At 38.4% G+C, this 24609-nt stretch overlaps 2 long non-coding RNA genes across 5 annotated transcripts in view; one reads left to right on the top strand and one right to left on the bottom strand.

The window, feature by feature from the left end:
• LOC140620900 (uncharacterized) overlaps positions 1–1322 on the bottom strand; it is a 61684-nt gene extending 60362 nt beyond the window's left edge. For 3 of the 4 annotated variants that reach the window (XR_012020639.1, XR_012020638.1, XR_012020640.1), the window contains exon 1: positions 1225–1322. This is a non-coding gene — a long non-coding RNA (uncharacterized lncRNA). The remainder of the gene's footprint in view (positions 1–1224) is intronic. The other variant, XR_012020641.1, reaches the window with a different exon arrangement.
• Positions 1323–1390: 68 nt separating this feature from the next.
• LOC140620568 (uncharacterized) lies at positions 1391–5039 on the top strand. The gene is made up of 3 exons (XR_012020323.1): positions 1391–1466; positions 2784–2842; positions 3905–5039. It is a non-coding gene; the product is annotated as an uncharacterized lncRNA (long non-coding RNA).
• The last annotated feature ends 19570 nt before the right edge of the window (positions 5040–24609 follow it).

Here is a 24609-nt window from a genome sequence, read left to right as displayed (position 1 = left end):
GAATGAAGGCCACCTTCCTCCTGTTTTTCCTGATCTAACAAAAATATCTTACTTGGGGGTCGAATGCTGAATTCCTCTCTTGATGCAAAATTAGAAAACAAGAAGCTCAGGGGCTAAGTCAATGTTTGCAAAAATCATGAATGCAAACACCATCAGATTCATAATGTATTGAATATATATAGCCCTTTTATTCTGAGGAGCTATATAAAGTCACACAAGCTATCTCCTTAATCCTTACTTCTCTCCCTGTGAGATGAGGTGATCTGTAGAAATGGGGCAAAAAATTGAAGATCAAGCCAGGGGACATGTCTGAGGAAATCAATACTATTCCTACCTCCATGGCAACAACTGGATATGTTCCAGAGAAGTGACCATTCTGAGCTTCCTACCTTGCCTAACAGAGGAAAAAAATCCTATATTCATGCCTCAAAAGAAGTGCATTTGCAGACAACTTTATTCTGTCCTATCATATTTTCATCAAATTATAGCAAACAGAATAGAAATATTGCTTTATAAACTATAAACTTCTAGCATTTCATGACTAGGTTATTAAACATATGCAGTGTTTCTACAGAAACCAAGGAAAATATGAGTGTCCGTTGCATGATAGGAAAATGACGAATTCATGTTCACCTTTCAAAGCTTGGGACTCATTCCACCACCCCCCAAAGTATTTTTTTTAAACAACAGTTTAAAGAATTTGAATTTATGTACCCTGAGAGTTAAGATAAAAATAAATGTGATTGTGTGACCAAAGGAAAAGAAAGAACACGAGAAATGTTATAATGCAGATCTTATGTGGAGAAAGGTCTTACTTAGGTCTTACCACTAGATCTGCACCCTTTTCTTTCTTCAATTTATTCTCTAAACAGAAGCTGGAGTTGTCTTTTGAGAGTCAAATCTGATCATTTCATTTCTCTCTTATAAAACACTTCAAGCATTCTTTCGGTTTCGTGTTTGAACCAAGATGTTGAGTTTTAAATGGTCTGTGAAGTCTGACCTATGCCAACCTCTTCTTCATCCCAACCAGGCACTCTGCTTCACCCCTGTTCTCAGTGCTATAGTCACACTGGGGTTCTTTCAGTTCCTCAGGTATATCACCTACTTTCCTTTTCCAAATTCTTTTTTTGTGTATTATTTCCTCTTAGTATCTACATCGCAGCTAATCCATTATTAGTCATCCTTCATTTCCCAGATAGATATGACATTCTGTCCTTATCTCACCTAAGAGTTATCATGCTTGTAATTATTTGCTCAATTAGATGGAAGCTCTTTGAGGACATATTTGCCTTATTTGCCCATGTTGTTTTAGAATCTGGTTGGTGCCCCGTGTCATAATAAGATTCCAGTAATCATTTATTGAATCAACAGATGATTCTAGTAGATGTTCAATAAATATTTGTGGAATAAGTGAATAGAATAGAGAGTGGGGAGAGAAGCAGAGAATCACACTACACATAAATCAGGTCAGTCGGATATCCTCTCACTATGTGAACTTGAGGTTGTTTCAGTCTGATTCTCAGTCATTTATTTCTATCCCAAATTCTGTGGGTGGGATTAAAATTAGACCAGTTAATGTATACAATTAATAATCAGCAAATAAATATATAGTAAAGCTAGATTAACTTCATATTGACTGGTTCGAGTTTTATGATGATCTCAACCTTTTTACTATTTGTAAAAAGAGGGTTTCCCGGAAGGTTTCATTAATTGGGCACTTTACTGCTGGCAGGAGTAGAGATTGGGGCCGCCTTCTTGGAAAGTAGGTTGGGGTATTGGTAACCTTAAAGAAATGGACCTGGGAACCCTATTTTGAGGAAGCTTTCCTAAATAAATAGTATAATTAGAAATGCAGATGAAGACAAAGATTTACACATTATCATATTCAATGCAACCATTTTTACAATGAGTGTAAATTTGAAGCTACTGAAATGTCAAATAATAGTAGGTTGCTTGAGTAAATTATGACACATCTACCCTGTGACTGTCAATAAAATGATGTGTTTAAATGATTTCTAAAGATGCGGAAAGCTTATGATACAAATAATGGGTGTAAAAAGAAGAAAGCAGCATTGTACATCAGAAAGACTTTGACAGTGCAAAGATTATACAATCAAAGAAAATAATCAGAAGGAAACAGGCTGATGTGTTTTTATCTGTGTGTGGTGAGTTTATGGGCGATTTTGACGTCTTCCTTCTACATTTTCTAGTCTCACTTGTCAACACCACACCAGCCATGGCAACCTAAAAGCAAAAAAAAAAAAAAAAAAAAAAAAAAAAAACAAAAGGAAAACCACGAACACCTAAAGTGTATATTCTTTTGAATAAATAAAAAAACTTTTATAAAAATGATAATTTCAGGAAGTAAGGGAGGGGGAGAGTGGGACATTTAATTTCTTGCTTTAAAAACTTTCAGCATGTTTATTCACTGAGCAACACCTGCCAGAGAATGTTTATGCTTACTCTTGCTGTGCACGCTGTCTACACTGATATTCCTCTAAAACGTTAGTTAACTACATCAGGCAAAGTCTAGGTCTGATCCTTCCTGCAATCCATGCCTGGCTATTGGCTCGTTTCAATGAGGAGGAGCTCCTTTGTAAAATATATGCAGTATTTACATTTTAACCTGAAATAATACCTTAACCCCAAATAATAAATTCTCCATACTGGATTCCCAAGGGAATAGAGCAAGTTTTGCATGGCAAGGAGGCACAGGTTTACAAGAGAAGGGAGCCCTTTCTAGTGCTTCTTAAAGTCAACACTTGTTCACATGCCACATTTAGGCACCATCAAGATCAAGATGGGCATGTTCATATCAGCTGTCTCTTCACAGTGGTGCATGGTAAGTGCTACTAACCCATTTTACAACTGAGTTAAAAAGAGCTATGTGACCTTATAGTCACAAGATAGAAAGGGGTAGAATAAAGTTCCAACTCAGGTCTTTGAATTGCCAATCTTAAACTTCAAGAATTAAAAATATAGGGGCACTGCTTTAAGCCCATAGGCAGCTGTGGTCTCTAATCCACAATGCCAAAGATTAGTGTATTGATAATGAATACTCACTGCATGTCTGGCACTGTCAGAGAACCATGATACATGTTCATTCATCTCATCCTGACCACATTCAGCCTAATACATAAGTAAATGCTCAAAATGTGGGATTGAACAAGATTTTAAAGTATATACTATTATTATCCTTCCTTTACAAGGTGAAGAAATTGAGGTATAGTTTAGATCCTGTAACTTCATCGATGATGTATGGTCAATAAGTGATGAATTTGTGCTCCATAGTCAAGCAGTCTGGCTCAAGAGCCCCCTACTCATAAAATATGGCCAAAAGCCATTAAACCAAAGTTACCAGATGGGCATATGTGAGTATCATTTGGAGAGCTTGTTACTACTGTAGATTTTGGGGTCCTGCCACAGAGGTCCTGACCGAATGAATCTAGAGAGGAGTGTGGGAATCTGTGTGTTAACAAGTGTGCTCAAGTGCTTGGGAAACAGCCAGTGTGTAGAACTAACATTTAAACCCAAGAGTGCTGGCTTGGGACTTAGACAAGTGTTGGAGCCTGGGCCATTCATTGTGTGATGGGATAAACTGCATAAACTTTCTAATTTCAGATTTCTCATCTCTTAGAAGAGTATGAGGATTTGATGAAAAAATATTGCTTAGTACAATGCCTTGCAAGTAGTAGTTACTCCATAAGTGAATTATCATAAAAAGAACTATCATCATTGTTTATTAAAATTATTATATTGGTATTTGATCTAAATAATAAGTTATTAGGCAATGAGAATTAACATTATTAGCTATAAAATATTGTTAATTTATTATATAAACTTATCACTATTGTCATGACTATTGCTATATATATATTTTTTTTTTTTTTTTTTCTTACAAAAGCCAGCTATTATCTCCGGGTTATCCACGGAGCAGGATTCCTATAAAATGACCTAAGCCGCTTAGCTCCCAGAAAACTCGGGTTGCAGCAGAGGTGACAGAGGAGGCTACTGCTTGTTTACTTACAGCCCATGGAGCCGCCAGCCACCACAGCTTCAGCATTATCAATATGGATTTTGAAATCACCCACAGCTAATAGCCCAAATTAATAGCCTCGGGGTGACTCCAGAGCAATCGAGAAAGAAAATCCATGACTTCACTAAAGACGCCAACGGCTATTCAGGAAGAGAGGTCTACATTAATTAACAGCTGTGAACACTGTAAAAGCTGGTGCATTCAGGAGAGAGAGGCAGCTAAAATGAACCAAACACAAGAATCCCACCAGGCTGTCCAGGTTAGGAAGCAGAGAGCACCACCCTTGGAGAGGCTGGGCTGGAGGTTGCCCAGCTGCCCAGGGGTCTTGCCCCCAGGGAGTCAGACGCGTTCTCCTACCAGCCCTGCGTCCCATTGCTCACAGCAGCCCCTAGGGCAAAGCCTGGCCTTTCGGCATCAGCTCCAAGCTATAGGAACATTTAGGTTTGGGTTGTGCATAGAACTCTGTGGTCCTTTTCCTCTGCCACAAAATCATTCAGTTCCAATGGCCTCCTTTCTTGAGGTCCCTGCTGGCTACTTGGCAAGGCGGGATTCCGCCTGTAAGGAGGGCTAAGGATGCTAAAACAGTGATCATTATCCTTCAGCAGCCTCTCTCGGATGCTCTGCACTTAGGGAACTGGTGCCTAAGAATACTTTCAATCTCAGGTGAGAAAAGAACATACACTTAGGATAAACTGTGGTGTCCAGAGCCTATAGTAATCAAGGCAGTTGTACTAAAGGAGTGTAGTGACCTGGATTTGAGTCCCATTTTGTCATTTGCTACCTGAATTAATTTAGGTAAGCCACTTAACCTTCCTGCATTTCCCATTTGTGAAATGAGATGAATGCCACCTACTTTGCAGAGATATTACAAGATTCCTTAAACTAATGCATATATTATATACATTATACATGTAATCTGTATCCTAATGTATATAATATATATAGAATGGTATTCACATTTTAATTATGTTTTATTTTTCTGAGTATATTTCTCCCTATGTGATTTTATAAAAACTACAAATTTTCGTTTCTAGCCAGGATGTCCGTCCCAAACCACAGACTATATATAAACTTGTCTACTCAACATCTCCTTTTTGATATCTAGTAGGCACTTGAAGCTTAACAGTTCCACACCTGAGCTCTCACATTCCATTCCCCATCAGCGCTGATGGCTCAGGTCAAAAATTGTGTAATCATCTTTTTCCTCCTACTCGTCACAGCCAATCCTCAGAGCAATTCCTTTTAGCTCGGTGTTCAAATAGACCCCAAACATATCTCCTTTTCAATTCTTCCATCACCACCCTTGTGGACCATCATTTCTCACGGGGGTCATCACCATGACTTCTAAACTGGATACTCTGCTTCTGCCTTCATCCCTTCCAACCTGGTTCAATCTCCCGCCAGCACATTGGCTGGGTCCAGGCTTTCAGATCATGTGACCATTGTATTCAAAACCTTCTGGTGGGTTTCCCATCTCTGAGTTAAGGGCGAAGTCCTTGCTTTGGCCTACAAAGCTTTATGTGATGCCCCTGCCCACCCCCTACCACCTGTCTGGCCTCTTTCTTCCCCCTGTACTTGTTTACTCTGCTCTAGGAACACTGGCCTCCTAACATTTCCTTGCACATGATAAGCGAACTTTTGCCTCAGGGCTTTTGCACTTTGGTGGAATACTTTCTGGAATTTTCTTCCCTCGGGTAAGTATGTAGTTTAACCCTTTACTGCTTTCAGGTTTCTGCCCAAATAAAACAGACAAGCTTTCCCTGATCCCCTATGAAAATAGCACTTTGCTTGCTCCCCTGCATTCCTTTTTGTGTTTAGCTGCTTATTTTTCTTCCTGGCATTGATCACCATTAGATGTATTCTATGTCTAAGTACCATGTCATTATCCCAAGTAGAATATCAGATCCAGGAGAGCATTGCATTTTCTGTTGTGTTCCCTGATGTAATCCTCAATATCCAGAACAGGGTGTGGTACCTAATAGAAAGGCAATAAATACATTTTTTAAAATCAATGAATGCATGAATGAATGATTATTACTAGTTGAGTTTTTTGGAACTGATTCCAGGTCCATAAACACAGGTATATATATCCTTTGTATTTTTTGTGTGTGTTTCCTTTGTGTTTATTCTTGCTTGTTTACATGAAGGGGGGTGGTTCAATAGGAGGGCAGAGAAGTAGAAGGTTCCTCATCAGTGTACTCACCTCAACATGGCACTGAAAAGGAAAGCAACATCATACTCATCCAGCGATTTCTGGGCCAAGGCAGTGTCCGGAGAGTATTGGAGAGCTCAGCTGTCCACTCATCAGGGAACTTGCTCTGGACCCAGAGGACTCTGGGAAGTACCACTCACTGGCCAGTTTACAGATGCCTTCATTCCTCCCAAGGTGAACTAGTGAAGAGCAGCTCCACCTCACACTCCTGAGCGCTGTGGACACAGACAAAGTGAGTCCTTAACTCCTGTTAGCAGAAATGCTCTCAGGTAAAGCTGAGGTCAATGGCTATGGAGGGCTTGGAAATGTTATCATTTATAAAGCAGAGTTTTGCATTAAGAAGCAGACCGGGTTCCAGTATTGATTGTCCAATTATTACCCTATAAGACCTTTAGGAAAATTTCTAGGCTCTCTGGCTTTGCTCTTCCCAACTGGTTAAAAGGGCAGGCTGGACTGATTGGTACTGATGTCCAGGCTGGTAATGAGATGTGGCCTGTAATTTACCTATATTTGTGTTAAATCTTATTTCTGCAAATGAAGCCATTTTGTCTCAGGCAAGTTACTTAACTATCTAGGACTTGATCCTTTATCTGCCAAATGGAGATAACAGATTTTAAGGTTAATTATAAGGATAAATAGAGGTAATGCATGTGATGAGCTTAGATTTAGGTCAACCATGTAGTAAGTGTTCAATATGTTTATTATTAATGTGATCATCCCCATTAAAAAAATCCCCAAAGTTCTTTTTTTTTTTTTTTTAAAGATTTTATTTATTTATTCATGAGAGACACAGAAAGAGAGAGAGGCAGAGACACAGGCAGAGGGAGAAGCAGGCTCCATGCAGGGAGCCTGATATGGGACTCAACCCCCAGACTCCAGGATTACACCCTGGGCCGGAGGCAGGCACTAAACCGCTAAGCCACCCAGTCCCCAAGGTTCTTGACATGTGAATTGGCTCCCAGAATTTTCTTGTGAGACATAATTTAGATTTAGAATTCTATCTATCTATAATCTACCTATCTGTCTATAGGTCAGAATTTCATAAATAGGCATTAGATGGAGTTCTAAATCAAAACCATGTTTGGGTACCTGAATTAGGGTGAGAAAATTGTCCTTGACAGGTCAGCCATCAAACACATGTGGTGCTTCCAGCCCTAGGCAGTGAGCAGGGACAACTGCCACCATGTGCCTGAGCCCCATTCTACACTTTTAAGGAGGGATAGCCCCTGCTGGGGACAAAGGATGATGGTGGGATGCAGGTCTTTCCAGATCAGTACCACTTAGTCACTGCCCAGAATGGAGAGAGTGTCATGGGGCTGGGATAGAGTTGGGGAGGTCTGGTGTGGCCCAGGGTGCTGGGAGCAGACAGCTGAGGCAGAGAGGCTGGGGGAAGGGGTGGGTCAGGACCATATGTGAGCTGAGGCTTCCAGCCCCTGGGCATGCTCCACTACATTGAACTCTGCTTACAAAATATCATCAATAACCAAGTTGCTAGGAATTTCAAGACTGATACCACAGAGCCCTGAGCCCCTCATGCAGAGCCTTTTGAGTATCAGGCGCTTCTTGACTGAGCTGAGTGTGGGGCCTTTGCTCATGAAACCAGCCCTGAATCCCAGCCTGGCAGAGCAGAGGCAAAGGCTATACAGACTGCACTGCCTGTCATGTAGCAGGCTCTCCCTGCCAACTAGGTTATATTCAAATTGTCCGAAACCTCTTCTACCAGTGCCCCATTCTCGAAAGAAGGCACGTCTTTAAATTGCAAATCTAATCATATTATTCATCTGCTTAAAATATTTCAGTTGCTTCTCTTTGTTCTGAAAATAGAGTTTAAACGTCATGTGGTCGGTGGGTCCCTGTCACAGTCTTCCTAAAACCCTCCTGATCCCTCACCCCACACCCCTTTCCTCCTCCATCACTGTCCTCCAAGATCACTGCTCTTCACTTTCCTTAGGCTTCCTCCCATCTTAGGTCCTCGGCCATGTGTAGGGGAAGAAGGAGTTCCAGGCAGAGAGAAAAGTCTGTGTGAAGCCTTACTCATTTGTTGGCTTGAAAATTAACTTCCAGCGGCGGGGGGGGTGGGGTGGGGGGGGTGGGGGGGGTGTTCAGATTTTTGGCCAGCCAAAACAACCTCCATCCTGTGTTTGTTTGTTTTCAGTTTTTCAAAACATGTTTATTTCCTTAAAAAATGACCCAAGGGCTCAGGCTTAAAAGAAAACCTACACCAAAACAGAAAATGAGACGTTTTTCTCCTTGGCCAGAACAAAACAGGGGAAAGTATGAACACAGTCCTCCCACCTCACCACAAATTCTGCAGTCGAGTTTTCCCCCATTTGAAAAATCACAGGTCAGCATATTGGCAGTACAGAGGGTAAGACTTACTCTGGAAAAACCACCCTGGTGATAATTATATCTCCCCTGACAGGTATATATATCCTGTGTTGTTGTTGTTGTTGTTTTTAATAGAACTTCTAAAAATTCTAAATATAATCAGCTATTTAAAGATTATTGATTTAACGTGTCCCTTTCTAATTAAACTGTAAGCATCACACAGGCAGGCTCCATCTCTCTCTTGTTCACAGTTATATTCTGTGCCTAGTTGAGGGCCAGACGCATGGTAGAGTCTCAATGACTATTTATTTAATTATTTATATCCGGTGCCTAACCAGGATGGATAAGCTGATGCCCAATCACTTGAGATTATTATCTGGTAAAGAATGCCCTTTAATTTAGGCAAATCCTGGTTAGGTGTTAGAACAAGACTAGTTTTAAGTTTCTTTTATTCTTGCTCTCCTGGACCTCCTGATTTTACCTCTTTGGGTTTGAAAATCTTCTCTTCACCATTTCCCAGTTTTGTCACTCCTCAGCAGAAGGTATGTATACATACTTCTTCCCATGATTTGTCCAGTCATTGAACCTTCTCATTTATTCAGGTGGTAGTATCTTTACATAACCATTTTCTAGAATTTTCCTATAAATTGTCGCTATTATGTAAAGGTAGACATTGCAGTGCCTGGTTGGCTCAGTCAGTTAAGCATCTGATTCTTGATTTCAGCTCAGGTCGTGATCTCAGGGTTGTGAGACTGAGCCCTGAGTCAGGCTCTAAGCTCAGCAGGGTTTGCTTGGGATTCTCTCTCTCCCTCTGCCTCCACCCCTTCCTCCTGCTTGATCTCTCTCTCTCTTTCTAAAAAAAATAAATAAAATAAAATAAGGTAGAAGGAGTCCAGTGATGCAGTTTTTCAAAATAAGCTTTGCAGAAGAAAATGGTCTTTTAAATAAAAATATACATATACTGGTGTATTTAAATAGCCTTGCCACTTAAGCAGGGATGAGTTTCAGCTCCCTGTACTATACAGTTTGGTAATCACAAAATGGGTATGGAAAACACAGCCCAGTATACATAGCCACTGAGTTTCAGAAGATTTTGAGATGGTCTCTAATATATTTGTCATTGTCTACAGCCTAGTAAGATTGTGCTTCCTTTCCACCTTTCATTTTATCATTGTCCATAATAAAGGGATGCATTAATTTAATCCATAAATACAGATATGATGGTTTTATCCTGTGGCTATGAATGGCTCTTTAAAATAAAGAATCAAAATGATAAACTAGTGTAGTAATTTACCATAATTACAGCAATGAAATATTACTTTGAGTCAGTCGTGGCAGTAATACACAGCTCAGGAACTTCTGGTGAAATCCGCTAAATAGAAGAGAATAAAGGGTGGAGGAAATGAGATGTGAGGTCGTGCAAGGTTTCTAGATCCAAATCCAGACAGTTGGGAAAATAAATGCAAGCTGGAGAGCTCAGAGAAAGATCTGCCCTGGGAGGAGATGCCCTTGTTTTCTCTGGAAAGCCCGCCAAGTTTAGGAGACTTGCCACAGTTTAATTAAAGTCTGCAGCTGGTGTGAAAGCAAAGGAGAAAAAGAAATTAGGGCAGCAGAAAAACTAATGAAAGTCTAGAATCTCATTTTAAACTTTTCTCTCTATTATGAAAGAAATACAACTTGTCACATGTGCTCCCATTCACAGTGACAAAGCCCTCGGGGAAGGAACATTCTGGACTATGAAGAGAACAGACCTATAGTCAGGTCTCTTTGGACTTGACTGCCACTAACTTGTTCAGTGAAAACTCATCAAAATCTTCGTTTGTTTTTTCGAAAACCAGATTGGTTACAGAGGGCAGCACAAACTGAATAGCTTCAAGTTTAACTACAGGAAAGCCCATTGAAACTTTGAACCAACTTTTGCAATCTGAGTGGGATTTACATTCAGGTTGTATAGCGATATTCATCAGGGTCCCCAAAGAAACCAAACCAAGAGGATAGTCTCTATTGTGGGGACTGGCAAGTCCAAAATCTATGGAGTAAGCCAAGCAGGTTGGAAACTCAAGCAGGGTTTCTATGTTGCAATGTTGAACCTGAATTCCTTTAGCCTTCAGGAAAACTCCGTCTTTCCTCTTGAGGCCTTGAACTGATTGGATGAGGCCCACCCACATTATGGAGAATAATCTGCTTTACTGAAAGTCTAGTGATTTAGATGTTAATTATGTCTAAAAAATACCTAGACAGCAACACCTAGTCCAGTGTTTGATGAAACAAATGGGCACCATTGCCTTGCCAAGGTGATACATGAAATTAACTATCAAACCAACTAATATTAACAATAATATATTAGTTAATATTTATATAACCCTTACTTTTTGTCAGGTACAATGAACTCATTTAATTCTCACAACAGCTATAGGACAGAGATAATGTTATTATTCGCAATTTATGGGTGAGAAAATTGAGATATAGGAAGGGTAAGTAATATTCCAGGTTCACAGAGTGTAGAGATGGAGCTAGGATTTGAATCCATTTTGTCTAACTTCAGAATTTGGGTTATCAGGCACCAAAATATGATGAATCTGGGCAAGTTAATTTTCCTGAGCTTTTATTCTCTTATGGGAAAACATATATAATAGCAAATAATATGTGGTTTGAGGAAACAATTAAATCAGAATATACATATAAGGATCCTTGCATTCTACCTAATAAATAGGAGGTGCTCAATAAAATTTAGCTTTCTTCCTCTGACCTTAAAATTGCTTATTTTTTTAAATATATGTTTTTAAATATTTATTTGTTTATTTGAGAGAGAGAATGGAGTGGAGAGAGGGGCAGAGGGAGAGAGTCTCTTAAGCAGACTCCATGCTGAGCATGGAATGACACCAAGCTTGATCTCTTGACCCTGAGATCACAACCCAAGCAGAAACCAAGAATCAGGGGATCCCTGGGTGGCTCAGCAGTTAGGCGCCTGCCTTTGGCCCAGGGCGTGATCCTGGAGACCTCGGATCGGATCCCGCATCGGGCTCCCTGCATGGAGCCTGCTTCTCCCTCCTCCTGTGTCTCTGCCTCTCTCTCTCTCTCTCTCTCTCTCTCTGTCTCTCTGTCTATCATGAATAAATAAATAAACAAATCTTAAAAAAAAAAGAAACCAAGAATCAGGTGTTTATCTGACTGCACCACCCAGGTACCCCAAAATTGCTTTATTTTTTTAATCATCATGTCTTATGTTTAGAGATCCCTTCACTCTAGAAAAGCTCACTAAACCATTGAGGTCTTAGGGTTATTAAATAGGATTATTTTAATAATTTTTTTGCTTGATTATATTTTCACCTAATAATCCCTAAACTTCATCTAGGCTACAATTTGTGTTATTCCATGCTCCTCTTTAGCACTAAACTTAATCCTTGGTATATAGTAAGGTCTTCAGTGCATGAAATAAATCAGTAAATAGATTTAGGAATTATTGCTTTTTATTGTGCTTTGACAGGTAAGAAACTGAAATCAAATGATTAAATGGCTTGCTCAGGTGTATAACAATTTATAGATGATGTATCCAGGTCTCCAGAATTACATTGTTTCATTTATTTGTTTCCTCTCAGAAAAGCAATGTTAGATGTAAGCAGAGGCATATACAGTCTTAAGTTTTGTCATCTTGTTGCCCATTTGGAGTTGGAGAAAGTTTAAATAAAATTCAAATTTTGAGTGATATTGACCTCCATGCTTGGGTGTCATAAATGGGTCCTGACCAGAATCTGAGAGTTGTTGACCCCAAGAGCCTTCATTTGGAGTGGACTTCTTCTGACCAGGGAGATGAATAGCTTTGGAGCTCAATAATTAAAGGGTCAGTGATTCATGCAAAGCAATTCCACATTTAGATATGCATTACTTGCACTTCAAAAAGAAAAGGAAAAAACCCCACACCTTTATTCAACTTTCACTTCTGCTGTCTTCCTTTTCTGGAAACTGATGAGAAGTACCTCTATAATTTAAATCTAATGACAAAGTGCAAAGCCATTACCTACTTTTATTGAATTGTCTTCTCTTTTATGGACTAATTGAAGGAATGACACATTGCTACAGAAATGTGTGTGCTCATTCCATCCAGCCCTGCCTCCTCTTGCCTAAGATTTGCTATCTTAGCTGTAGGAGACTGATCTGAGACTTGGAGACACAACACATGGGACCAGTTCTGGCTTGGCCATTCATGGGCTGAGTAAGCTCAAGTGAATATCTCAACCTCTCTCTGCCTTACTTTCCTCACAGATAAAATGTGGGTAATAAGTTCTACCCTGATTCTATGGAGAAGTAATATGTCAATGGGGTGATTTATGTAAGAGTTATTTGAACATTACAATAAATAAAATATATAAATAAAAAACAAGAAAATATACAAACCATTATTATTATTACTATGGATTTTTTTAAAGAAAAATACATTCTACTTGGTACTATTTCCTTTACATTATAAATTCAAAGTCTAGATTTAAAATATAAGTAAATAGGTAAACAGCTCACAGTCTTCTAGGTGTTACCATCTTCTGGTCATTCTGACTTCTCTCTGAAAACCAAAGTTCCAATCAGAATCCCTTTATCATAAGGGAAGGGAGAAGAAATGTGTGGGAAATATCAGAAAGGGAGACAGAACATAAAGACTCCTAACTCTGGGAAATGAACTAGGGGTGGTGGAAGGGGAGGAGGGCAGGGGCGTGGGGGTGAATGGGTGACGGGCACTGAGGGGGGGCACTTGACGGGATGAGCACTGGGTGTTATTCTGTATGTTGGTAAATTGAACACCAATAAAAAATTAATTTATTAAAAAAAAGAATTCCTTTACCTTCTGATCTATAGACACTTGGTTCCCATTATTTGTACTTTCCTTCCCATTTCTACAGCCAACACTTCAATTTAAAACTTCATTGTTTTCAAAAAGGTCTTTTTGTTTCAAAGATGGACTTTCATAATGACTTTCCACTGCCTAGAGAAGATTCCAAATCCCTTAGATCTCCACAACTTGGAACTATGAAGACAATACTGCTTTATATTTCCATTTCCATAAAGAAACCCTCTACTCTGAAAATGTGATTGTCTTATTATTCCATCAGAGCTTCAATGTGGTTTAATAGAGTACTTCACAAATTCCTTCCTTTTGCACCCTATAAACCATCACATTGGGGTTTTATGCATTTTATGGAAACTCCAAGGTCATTTCTCTCCCTTTCCTGAAAACTTCTGAGACCACATTGTTCTTAGACCAATATCCTTGAGATTGATTTTTAAGGTCTTTCAAAAAAGAACTTAGCTTATGCACTCCACTCCCATATTTCTTCCCCAAACAGGCTATTCATATCAAACTTGAATACCCTCTTGCGTCCTGATACTGCTCCCCAATCATTCTTTTCCTGGCTCAATTTCTCTTCCTGCCCCTTCTCTGTTTATTTAAATCCCAGCAGTCTTTATGAAAACAGCTCATATAAAATCTCTCCACAAAGTTTTCTTTGTTGCTGCATATTTTCCTTCACTGACCTCCAAGAATATGGAGGAGGTAGTATGGTATAGAAGAGGCAATAAGGCATTCTAGAAATAGAATTTCATTTGGAGTCGCACAGACCTAGGTTTGCAATCCCAATTTGGCATTTAATATCGGTAAGTCCTTGGGAAAATCACATAACTCCTTGAGCTTCCTTTATCTTATCTGTAAAATAGAAATATTAATTATAACTTTACATAGATTGTAGTGATTGAATGAGGCAATTTATGTAAAACATCTGCCACATAATAGTCCTTCAATAAGTGGTATCACTATCATTATGAGTACTGCCTCTATTGCTCATTTGGCATCTACCATATGCCACCTTGTGTTATTCTTGAACTACTTTATGGGCTTATATCTGTTTCCTATAAAAGTGGCTTTCATGGACATGCTGTGTACTACACTTATTTTGAACGTCCCAGAGTGGTAAGCACAATGATGGTGCCTTGCCATTTATTAAAAATATAAGAAGCTCATCCCTTGAAAAATTAATTTCAATAGTATGCTTTGTTACTTTAAGTACATACAGTTAACTATATATTACCAATACTGATAAAGCATTACTAAGTAGAAATCCTTCTGGATTTGTTTGGCATGTTCTGTGAGAATCACTTTACATCCTGTTGCCTTGGTGCCGTTACTTGAAACTAAGGAAGAGACTCAGACCACTTCCTGGGGTAATAATAGATTATTGGCTCTCCTCACCTCAACCACACTGAAACAGAATATTTCATAACTGATATATATAATGAACACATTGGGTGACTCATAATCCCTCTGAGCAATGAGAGTCTTCAACATAGAGTAATCTGAGCAGCTTGGAGCCATATTTTTTACCTCTCTGAACCTCATTTCTTTCTTATTATTATTTCAAACTTATTTTTTAAATACAGATTATCTTATTATTATTTCAAACTTATTTTTTAAGTACAAATTATCATAGTTTCTATATACAGCTTGTAAAAAAAATCCTGCATTGTAGCTCATCATTTGGTATGTAGCAGTTACTTAAAAGCCATGGCCATAATTATCCTTATCAGAGCAATAGCTGTAGGCATAAGTGCTCTTGCTAGATGATTAGAAATGCAGAGTCTCAGGTTCTATGACTTAACAACTGAATCCAAATCTGTCTTCTGACAAAGATGCCTAGATTATTGGAAGGCACATTGAAGTTTGGGAAGTGCCGGTCCAGATCATATTCTGTATCAGTAGATCTAGGAAGGGACCGAGAACTGTATTTCTGATAAGCTTCCAGATAGTATCTGTGCTGTTAACCCACAATCAGCACCATGACTAGCTAGTTTGGAATCAACCTAGCAAGGAGTTTCAGAAAATATGGATGATTAGTTTCCACTCTCAGATATTTCATTGGAATGATGCAACCTCAGCATCAGAACTTCTAAAATTAAAGTTTATTCTAATATGCAGAAAAGTTTGAGAACCACTGCTGTGGATTAATTTGGTTGGGATTTTTTTTCATACATATCTCAACAGTAGCATTTCAATCAGGACATTATGTCAATCATGATTTTTAAAAAATCCATCATTGAGATTTTACTAGAGTTATTTTGACAGATGGAAATGTAAACACATACACACGCACACATATATACACAAACAGACAGACATATATATCAATTTAAATCCTTTTAACTCCGAACTTGGTCTTGCATAACAATAACAAAACAAAGTTGAAAGCCTGTGAAATACAGTGTTCCAAGATAGAGTTAAGGCAAAGGCTGAAGCTGAAATAGTTTGGAAGGAAGCTCCATTGAGCTTTTGAAGCATTAAGGAATCTGCACACCATGCTTCTATGTTGCCAGATTTTCACTTGTCAATACATCAGAATTAAGGTTGAGCCAGATAAACTGTTAGCAATGTCAAATGTGATTGTTGCAATATGCTCTAAATCATGGGTGCCAGGGGTGGATCTTGCTGACTTTTGCATCTTCCTTCCCAAATTTCAAGAGTGATAGATGGATGCATTCTTTTCAAAGGGTAAACAAGAAATATATTTAGAAACAAGTGATACTTTAGTGGGTGGGCTTGTGTGAAAATATTCCACCTACTGGTCAGACCTGTAAAAAATCTCATCGGGAGTTTCATCATTAAAAATGATTGTAGGATGTCATCAGGGTGGGAGTTTTTTCCAGTTTTAGGCAAAAGTAGTATTAGTTTGTATTGCAAAAATTAAGTGATACATCATTGTAGGATGTCATCAGGGTGGGAGTTTTTTCCAGTTTTAGGCAAAAGTAGTATTAGTTTGTATTGAAAAAATTAAGTGATACATCATTGCTCTAAAAAATTCAGTGGTTGACCATACTCCAGATATGCCCTTCATGTGAAAGAAATTCTAAACTTAAAATCAATCTCAAGATTGTGTTTATTCACACTAACTAAAAATATACCAGAAGGAAACTTTGAATAAGCCTAGTATGCTTTCACTTTGTAAAAATGGAATTGATACTCAGCTCTGCAGGGGAAAAAATACAAACTAAGTTGTAGCCAATTCATTCAAAAACATGTTTGAATGCCTACTATGTGCTAGACATTTTTAAAAGATCTTAAAATAATCCTCTCTTCCACAACTGAATCTTAAATTCCTTCATGCAAAATAATTTCACTGGGGGAAATGGCAATATTGGTAATGAGCAGTTGTTGAGAACTGGAATGGGTTGGGCACTATGTTTGGCCCATTACATATAACCTTGTTTCTCCAGTATTCATGGCAACCCAGTGTGGGTAGAACTGTAATTATTCAAGATTTAGGAGGTGGCATCTGAGACCCAGAGAAATGATATAACTAGAGAAACAGTAAGCAGTGGGGCCAGCATTTGAAATCTGATCATCTGAATTCAAACCCCATTTTTTAGTCATGAAGGAAGAAGCAAATGTACCTGAACTGTGTTGGGCATATTGTGTGAGTTGAAGATTTCATCCAAGGCACACTAAGCCTAGTTTAAGGGAAAAGTGATTCTTGTTCACAAGAAGAATAATTGTCTCTACTTGGGCCAGGAAGCTTCCATGGACAAAAGAACTCCATCGTATCAATGCCCTGCAGCCAAAGCTCATCCTGAACACACGGTATGGAATGAGTCTTGTGTTTGACTCATTGCAACAAGGGAGAGAGTGCACTATTGGAAATGGAAAGTCTCAGTAAGACAGTGCTACAAAGGATCTATTAAAGGACCTGGGGCTTGGGATGCCTGAGTGGCTCAGGGGTTGAGAGTCTGCCTTCAGCTCAGGGTGTGATCCAGGGATCCGGGATTGAGTCCCACATCAGGCTCCTTGTAGGGAGCTTGCTTCTTCCTCTGCCTGTGTCTCTGCCTCTGTGTCTCTTATGAATAAATAAATAAAATCTTTTAAAAAACTGATAAAAGATCTGGGCTTTGGTTGAGTGATGTTTTTTAAAGTTAAAGGAAGCAAAGATTTACCCTGAATGGGAGGCTTTTAGGAAGTGGGGACAATCCCATGACGCGGTATCTCAACTTAATTTTTGAGGGAAGCAACCTAGAGCTAGGATAAAGGTGTAGTTGATACACAGTAGCTGTCATTCACACAGGCTGGGAGGAGTTTGGCTTTTGGTGGGTTGCACGTTGACCTTTTCTTGTCTGTGCTTATGGGAGGTTAGGAAGCGGCCCTATTTTTGTCTCACTTTAGCTTGGTGTCACAGTGGCTTTGCCTAGTGTTGGTGTTTTGGAAGACTGTTTTTGTCCAGGACAATAACAGCCTTGCTATGAGCAATAGGCCAGCTTCTAAAAACACTGAGGCCTAGCTGTGACAGACCAGTTCCTTGATGTCAGGGGCAGGTGGTGTTTGTTTGTTTGTTTGTTTGTTTGTTAATAGTCTATTGAGAAAGATAAGATCCCTATTCCTAGTCCCTGGAATCTTTGGAGAAGAAATCTGAAATAGAACTCTTTGTGTGTCTAATTGTGTGGAGGGAGAATGTAAAAGCCTGAGAGAGAGAGAGAGAGAGTGAGTGTGTGAGACGCACTTGGGTGTGTAACTGACACAGAGAGCAAAGGAGAGCCAGATAGATCTATAGTGTTCATCACCAAAGATGGGGACAGAGGACCCATTGTTTCAAGAAAGATCGAGAGTTCTGAGCTACAGTGGCTCACGAATGATTCTTAAGTCAGATGGACAAGAAAAAACCTTAAAGTGGGAAGGAATTTTGGGATAAAATAACAGATTTACCACTTGAATTCTTTTTTCCTGAGTTTGATTCTTCAAACAGCACTGCTTTCATCCTCACAGCAAGGGACTGATTTATTCCTTTCTCTCACCAACCATTCATCAAGCAGTCAACAAGTTCTGTAGAATTGACCTCCATTATAACTCTTAAGGATTTAATTACAAAACAATTTAAACACACAAAAATGCACAGGAATACTGTGACCAACACAAATGTCTTTTTTCTCTGTCTCCCATGTAAATGTCTTAACCTTCAAGACCTGAAGATGTCTACTGTTTTCTTCCCTTTTAAAAATAATGGTTTTTTTTCCCAGAAATTATTTATGAAAGTGGAACACGCAAAGTAAAAATCAATCAGTACTATAAAGCTTCCACAAAACACTTCTCTTTGCCTCCCCCCATTCCATTTTATACCTGAATTCCTTGATCATCTGAGTCAGTTACTATCAATAATATAGGTACATATATCTCTATCAATTTGGTTTGACTTCCAAATTTCTAAGTAATATACTATCAGCAATTGTTGATTTGTACTGTTGAGCATCACTTTTTCACTTTATTGTGTGAGAGATGAGGATTTAGCCCTTAACTCTGTCTTACATTACATGACTACATAGGTATCATTCAATAGTAGGGTACTATGACTACTTTTTCTTTCCGGAACCACATTTTATATTGGAGTTCATCATTGCCTTTATATAAAAATGTGCATAATTTTTAATATATAATCATTTTCCCCAAACTCTACAAAAGAAGTAGAGAATCCTTTAGAGTACCTTCCTCCACAGCAACTGAGCTTATATATATATATATATTTTTTTTTTTTTTTTTCTTCCCTTTGAAACCATCCTCCACCCTGGGCCCTCTATCTTCCACTTCTACTATAGACTGGTTGCCTTCTAAACTGAGTATCTAGCCTCCTAGCCTCTTAATACTTTTTTTACACTTCTCTTGTGGTTGTTCTGATATTTCCTGGATGAGTGGTCTATTTTGTCTTTCTTGGTCTATACCCTCATTATGGAGAGACACCACTTCAAGTAGTTTTCTGAGAATGATACGCGAGGGGGAGTCTTGAGGCCTTGCATCTCTGAAAATAGAATTTGCTATTCTCAGACTTGATTGATGATTTGACCATTTATGGTGCCATACATCAGAAACGAATTTTCCTTTAGAGTTTTGAAAGCATTGTTTCATTTTCATTTGGCTTCAAGTAATGCTACTGAAAAATCCTGTATCATTTTAATACATATTCTTTTGTGTGTAACCTTGTTTATTTATTTTCTAGGATATTTTAGAAACTTATTTCTAGCCTTGGTGTTCTATGATTCATATGGCAGATCAGGCACTAACTAGCTGATTAGAAGGTCTGTTATATGAATAGAAATTTTTCAGTGATTTGGTTAGTCCTGATAATTGCACTGGTGGTGGGATTCCAATGGCTGTATCTTTGACTTCTTCTTTTACCTATTCTTTTTTAAAAAGATAGAAGAACAAGCTTTGTCTGCAGCCAAGTCCAGGTCCAGATTTTGGGGTGGGTGGTCATTGTCGGGGGAGTTCAGTACCAGTATTCTTGGGGGGAAAAGTTTTTAAAAAGTTATGGGCAGTGGCTAGGATAACTTCAACCCAATCATATTGTTTCTATCACATCATTGTTCTCCCATGATGTCCTGTGTCTAGGGTCCCCCAGAACAGAACAATGCTGGCTTACATGTTTTATAAAATAAATAATTTTATAAACCTCATGTTAGGGTGGAGAAAGCATAGCTGCATGGCTGGGTGGAATTGATAATAGGCCAGGGTACTATCAATGTCTCCCCCTTTATTATTCCTCTAGTGCTTTGCTGTTTTCTTCAGGGGTATTGGTACCCAAAGTTCTGGGCATCTAATTGGCTAGCATTCTGCTGGCTTCCCACTGAGCAAGCATTCAGGTTTCTTAGCAAAATCTCATCCTTTCATCTTCCTATATTCCAAAATCATCTTGAAGTCTCCTCTCTTAGTCTATTCCTTTTATATATTTACAGCTCATTTTTATTTATTTTCTTATATTTTAATGTGGTATCATATGGGTACAAAGATTAATTCATATATGACATTCACAATGTACAATTGGAAGTCTTTAAACTTTTCTTACTTCTAAATTGTCAGATGTTACAAAATTAGCCAGCCACATGTACATTATTCTTATAGGAGATATTAATTATATCCTATGGACCAGGATACATTATAAGCTAGTAGAAAGAATGCTCTAGCCACTACCAATAAAATTAACCTGATCACAGTACATACAATTTTACTATTAATAAACCTTCACCTTCTAAGGTTTTCTAATAATAGTCTAGTAACTGCCTCAAATCCTTTGTGGAATATGTAGAAGGGTATATAAATGAATGAATAAATGAACAGTAAATGAATGCTTATTGTTTATTAACATAGGGCAGTAACAAGAAAAAAATTTGTATCTAAAACAGTGTTTTCTTTGGACATATATTTGAGCAATAAAATGTCTTGACTTGAAGAGCTTTGTGGAGGCTCTATCATCAGAATGTCAGGTTAGCTTCAAAAGCTGACTGGTGTGAATGATCCACTAATATTTTGCACGCTTACTACAATGAAATTACACAATTATTTACAAGCATGGGGTAGGATTTCAGACTTCTGGGTATTGCCGCATTTTGACAGTGGTGTGTAGGAAAAGGAAGAACAGCATGAAAAACCCCCATCCCCTCAGCAAGCATTCATCATGCTCTAATCTGCTGCAGTACCTCTGGTCTTCTCCAGTATTGATGGCCCTCTTTGTACAAGGGAATTCTGAAAGCTGTCTCATTAATGCACTGAATGGGTAGTGGTGTTTAGCCAATGCCATTTCCAGGTCTCCCTTATCAATGTGGAATGATCCATTAGGGAAGTCCATTTCCCTCTGAGGAATTTCTCCGTGCAGAATGTTTCTCCTAGAAACCAAAGCTGCCCTTCCAGGTCACTTTACCATCACTCTTCCTCTCTCTCACAGAGGAGGTGTGCCTTCCTCCTCCCTCCCTTTCCCTGAATGAACACCCTCTGGGCTCATCTTGAGAGTGTGTGTGATGTTTTTGACAATCATCGATGCCTCGCCAGGCATCACTCCTGGGGTAAGCAATGTAAGGCATGAGCTTTCCTGACAGATTAGAAGGTGCTTTGTAACCAGGGGAAAATCAAATCAAATGCTTGTCATAGGGAATTCCAAGCTATGTAGGAAGGCAGAAAGGGCATGGGAGGAAGGGAAGAGCTGGGAGAAGGTGAAAATGCAGTCTAATAAATTCAGTGCAAACACCTGAAAAAAGCATCAAAGCATCAGTTGATGAAATAGTAGAAACTTTGCTTAAAGACTCCTGAAGGATGAGCTTTTCTTCTTAGAAAAGAATGCATTTTTAACAAGAAGCCTAACAAAACTTAGAAAATACAAAATAAGAAAATACTTAACAAAGCTGTGATATCACCAATCAAAGGAAGCTTATGTAGCCATTAAAAATGTTGGCCATGAAAAAATTGAAATAGTAGGAACAATGCTTATTAGGTCATGATGTCAAATTATAGTGACAGCGAGGTAAGACTTATGCCTAGAGAGAAGGATGAAACTCCACCAATAAATTAAATCTAGTGTAACGAAGCAGTAGAACTTCATATATATTTCCTTTTCGTGATTTTTAATATTTTCCATTTTCTTTAAAGTCCAAGCCATCACCTAGAAGGACCTCTCCAAAATGAACAAAAAATCAAAAAACCAAAAACCATGTCTATTTTTCAGAATGAAGAAGTCTAAGCAAGCTCCAAGCCCTAGAGGAAAAGAGTCAAACTACAGAAGCATGAGGGAGTACAATGGAGTGTGTTAACCATTCTGGGCCTTTGTTCTAAAGGAAATGAAACCAAAGAAAAAGATAAGATTAAAGAGAAAGGTTAAGAAACAGTAGAGGTTTATAGGAATAAAGTTAGAAAAGCTAAAGGGGGTGCAACTGGGTGGCTCAGTTGGTTAAGCCTCTGACTCTTGGTTTTGGCTCAGGTCGTGATCTCAAGGTCATGAGATTGAGCCCATTATCAGGCTTCAAGCTCAGTGTGGACTCTGCTTCAGATTCCATCTCCCTCTCCCTCTGCCCTTCCCACTTGTGCTCTCTCTCTCTCTCTCTCTCAAATAAATAAAACTTAAAAAAATTAAAGGGGTATGACACACTTTGTAAAAAAAATATTTTAAAAATCAAGGAGAAAAAACTTTTTGAATGTTCATGAATATATAATCATTTTAAAAGATCATTTTTAATTTTTAATTTTGTTTTTTAAAAGTCCTAAGTGCTCTAGAAACATGCACGAACCATGAAACATACTGAGAAGGGTTTAGGAACCAATTTGGACTAGGAAGATGTATGGGTAATATATTTATTTCTTAAGTAAGAATTAATTAAACTATGATACATGAACTTGTTAGTAGTATGCACCCATAAAAATGATAAATATCAAAATTATAGAAGCATGAAAAATGCCTACAAAAGATGTAAATAAAAAAATGCCACACAACTTTATGTAAACACTGATTACAACTATGTGAAATTTTATGTGTGTATAGAGAGATGTAAATAGTTATGCTAAGGGGGATGAATCCTTATAAATATTTTTCTGTGCAACTGTTAAATATTTAACACAGTTTTGGTTTGTATGAAAGATTACTGATATAGGCCAGATGCATGCAAACACTGTGGCTCAAATTAATTGTAAACTAGACTAGCAAGGAATCCAAAGATAGCATTCTGGGATGTTTGGGATAAATTTGAAGGTGGGGGGTAGGGAGCACAGGCCTCACATGGGAGCTTTCAGCACATGATGGAGAGATTTGCTTGGTTAGGAGGAGCGGGGAAGGGAAGAGGACCTTGAATAGGCAAGCAGCTTTGAAGCCTTGGGCTATGTCTACACATGTGGCATATATCATCTGGTTGATTTCATTGGCCATAACTAGCTTCCCCACACCCGAGTCAAACACTTCCGAAGGTTCTTTCAATGCCTCTGGGTGCTGTCCTCTCAATGTGAGAAACACTAATCTCATATTCACTTAAAACGTCAATAGCTTCCTATGGCCCTAGGCACGAAGATCATGCTTCATACCGCGAGTCTGACATCCCCACATCACATGGCCTTGTTGACCCTTCTGACTTATCTGATGCCCCTGCTCCCCCTCAGCCATGCTCCTTCAAGGTTTTTCTCCTGCTTCAGGCCCTGGATGTTGCTTTTGCAGATTTTATTTCACCTGGCAATTCGTGGTTAGCTCTTCATCCCTCAAGTGTCTCTATTCAAGTGTCATCTATTCAGAGAGGTTTTGTCACTACCCTTTCTAAAATTTGCCTTCACCCACATCCATTCACCTCAGTGTGATATCCTCAGGGCACCACTGTGCTTACTTCCTTTACGAACTTAGAAAGAGTATTTATTTATGTGTTTGTTCATTTATTTATTTAAATTTAGCTTCTATTTCATGAGACTAAATTCTATAAGGAAAGGATGTTATCTGCTGGGAACCATTTTATCTGCAGTTCCTAGCATAGTCTTTAGCAGATAGTAGGTGTTCAATAAATGTTTTGGGATTAATGACTTCCTGACTGATATATTAAGTGAATGAACCATCTTATCCCTTCTCATCCATCCTATCAAGTATTTATCTGTTAAAGGCTATTATGCCTGGTGATACCACAAACTTTCTGAAACTACAGAAATCATACTTCTTTTATTTGTAAGTTATTTTAACCCGCTTTGGGTAGCTGAAGGTCAGTTTAAGATAAGATGACAGGTCTGGGTCAGACAGATATGTATTTATTTATTTATTTATTTATTTATTTATTTATTTTAAATGTTTTATTTATTTATTTAATTTTTATTTATTTGTGATAGTCACACAGAGAGAGAGAGATATGTATTTAAAGCCTATGCTAGTTATGTGATTTTGAGTTAGTTGCTAAAACATCATCTGGTCTCATTCACCAGAACATAATGGTTTAACATAAATACAAGACATTATAATAAATATTATGTGATCACTATTATTCTTGGTATTACAGCTTCCATTTAAAAACGATCTCAGGTGGTGGATGACATAATTAGCCTATGCTGGGTTACCCTTATTCCTATAACCACTGGGTGTGGATTACAGTCAAATTTTACTATAACAACAGTATCAAGTCCACTATAAAACTATCTAACTTTAAGCTCTATTTAAGAGGGTTTCGTTATATGAATACCCAGAGAGCCTCTTAATAAATTCCCTCTTATCGCAGTACCCAGCAATAATATTGTAAA

This window comes from Canis lupus, chromosome 29, assembly GCF_048164855.1.
Source record: "Canis lupus baileyi chromosome 29, mCanLup2.hap1, whole genome shotgun sequence".
Taxonomy (NCBI): domain Eukaryota; kingdom Metazoa; phylum Chordata; class Mammalia; order Carnivora; family Canidae; genus Canis; species Canis lupus.
Note: the sequence above shows the minus strand (reverse complement) of the source record. Positions and strands in the feature narration are given on the sequence as shown.